Source organism: Fulmarus glacialis, unplaced genomic scaffold (assembly GCF_000690835.1).
Source record: "Fulmarus glacialis isolate BGI_N327 unplaced genomic scaffold, ASM69083v1 scaffold20502, whole genome shotgun sequence".
Lineage (NCBI taxonomy): Eukaryota > Metazoa > Chordata > Aves > Procellariiformes > Procellariidae > Fulmarus > Fulmarus glacialis.
Genome location: NW_009197452.1, coordinates 12,848 through 15,788, shown reverse-complemented (window position 1 = coordinate 15,788; position 2,941 = coordinate 12,848).

The window sequence follows — 2,941 nt, the reverse complement described above, 5'->3', positions numbered from 1 at the left end:
GGCAGTGAAGGAAAAGGAAGATTTTTGAAAGGTGGGTTTTTTTTGTGTTTTGTTTTTTAAATACAAAGTGTTTTCCTTTTTGCTGGCAAGAAACACCAGTGTCCCCCAGCTATCGCTGGGTCCCGCAGCAGAGGATAGCCCCCCATTTCCCCCAGTACTGCCGGTCAGGCCGCCCACAGCCCCACGCTTGCCCACGCCAGCCGGGGCAGCCGGCATGCTCCCCAATGCCTCGATGCATCTTTTTCTTTTTTTGCCAAAGGATGGAGTGCAGCTTCCCCTCCCCGCTCCCGCGCTGGCTATTAGAGGCAAACCCAGGATCGTTAGTCTTTCTGCAAAGCTCATAATGTGAAAAATGAAGCTAAAGAAAAATTAGCCAAATTACCAGGCTAATCCTTCAGCAGCAATCGCTGCTCCACTGCACATCCGTAAAATGAGACTGGAGAGAGCAGACGGGGCAGCGCAGACGGGAAAGCACTCGTGTGTTTGTGGTGTGGCTGGGGGAGAGAAGGGGATGAGTCCGTGGGGAGAACACGCTCGCTGGGCTTAATTTGTGCTTCAATTTCGCTCCCAAAGCAGCAAACTGCAGGGAGAGACAGGGCTGTGCTGCCTCCTGCACCCACCGTGCCCCCGCAGGGCGCGAGAGCCCTGAGGGAGCAGCCGCTCCTGCTGCCCAGGGCTGCCCGAGGCGCAGGGATGGGGTCAAGGAATTGCAGGAGGTGGTTTGCAAGTTAGTGCAACCGAAGAGGTGATTTCCGTGCAAAAGTTGGGGTCCGGTACACGCCAAATGCCCACCCGGGTTATTCTTGCAGCGACGCCCCTGCGAAGCCTCTGATGGAGCCAGGGAGGGAGAATACAGACAGGAGCAGGCGCTCCCATGCTCACAGATGGATGCAAAATCCGTGCTTACTTCTAACAAATTGGGACTGGCTCCAGCTGCTGACTTTGGCAGTTCTGGTCCCTGCAGCACAGGGAAGGCAGAGCCGGGCTCTGGCAAAGCCCCGGTGTCAGGGCAGGCAGCACCCTGCCCAGCGGAACCCCCGCTGCCTGCATTGCCCTGGGCCAGGGGCAGCACAGAGCCAGGCCCTTCCCCAGCCCAGGGTCACCCTCTGCCCATCCAGGCCAGGATGGAGCAGTTGCTGCCACAAACCCTCACTCAGCCTGGGAACATCACCCACCTCCACTCTGGCAGGAAGCAGAGGCTGGAAAAAACCTCTGGAGGTGGCCAGAGCCTTCCCAGGAAGGGGAGCTTGCACCCACCGAGCGTGCCGCAATGCTGCGCCCCACCACAATTCAGATCACTCACACGTCTCAGCTGCCGGGCTCAGCCACCGTCTTTCTCTGTGTCACTTCTGCGCTTCCACCACACCCGCAAACAAACCAGAGGCCGGCAGGAGCAGGCTGAAAGCTTGCAGGCAAAAGCGTGCCAGGTTGCAGGATCCCGCGGCGCGTGTTCTGGGTAGAGCCGAGGCCTCCCGCTACTGCCCTGCCACGGCCAGGAGATGAAAACCGAAGCAGGGACAGCACACACAATATGCTCCGCTGTTCAGTGAAGGACACGGCCAGCTCAGCGGGACGGTAACAGCAACAACTAAAACATCAGTGTGTTATCAACATTATTCTCATACTAAATCCAAAACACAACACTATACCAACTACTAGGAAGAAAATTAACTCTATCCCAGCCGAAACCAGGACGCACACTGACCTGAGTTGGTCATTGGTCTATTTAAATCGCCGATTTTAATTATGATTTAAACGAGCAAATCAAAATTTTTATTCCATTCTTTTCCTCCATACTCCTCCAGCACTCGTACCGTGACTGCGAGGCCGTCTTCTAAGGGAAGCAGCTAATGAGGATCAACCCCAGACACGTTGTTTTGAAGCAAAGTTTCTACAGACACATTTAAGCGGTTATAGAGTCAACACGCTTCCAGATACTCACATTGATTACACTGTATTAGAAAACGGTAAATTATTTATCAGGCTTTCTGACTTGTGATTAGTGTAAAGCTGTTCTTGGATGCAAATTGGAATTGTAATTAGACATGTAGAAACCCAGCACCTGAAACCTGTTTTTATTGAAGCAGTGTAAGGTACTTTTTTCCTTTTGTATCCAGCATAATTATCAAAGAACACTTTGCACATAAAAAACCCCATCAATTTATTCAAACCAGAGACAGTTTTATATCTGATCAGTGAACTAAAGCTGGTCATCACAATGCCTGGATTTTAGAGCTAGTACATCTCAACTTCTCATACATGATTTTTTTATTCCTGCACTGGAAGAGAAAGGCAAGCTCCCCCACCTCTGCCAATTTATTACTCAGCTTTGAATGAAGCAATTCTTGAACAGAGCTACACTTAAAAAACAAACAAACAAAAAACCCCAAAAACCCCAGACAAACAATGATAAAATCTCTTTGGCAGGTACAGAAGAGACCACAGCCACTAAGAGTCAGCTTATTACTTCAAGATACTCTGGCTTCAGACACTTACCTGCCAATTCCCTTTAGTTCTGTGGTACAACTCATTAAAATTTCAGAAGTAAAAACTGCATTTACATTTGCGTAATAAGTTTAAGTGCATTTAGGTTTTATAGTTTGCCAATTGCAAGTTATGGTCAGCTTTTGAGGAGGTGGGTTCCGCCCCCTACTTAAAAACAATTACTTCCAACTAAATCAAATTTGTGTCTGCTCTGTCACTGACCCCCCTCCACCCGCAGTCTCTAGGCCCTGGCAGTGGCATGTTTTACACACCCAACAACAGGCAGGGTCAAGGACGTGCTTATTTAAGACTGAAGTGTGAGAAATCCCAGAACAGCTATTACAAGTAAAAATGTTAAGACTTTCCTTGCCTTTAGCCACCCTCCTTGCAGGTGACAGTCGCTGTTCGAACCAGACCTTGAGCATGTGAGCAGAAACCAGAGTCTGGCTACAGGACC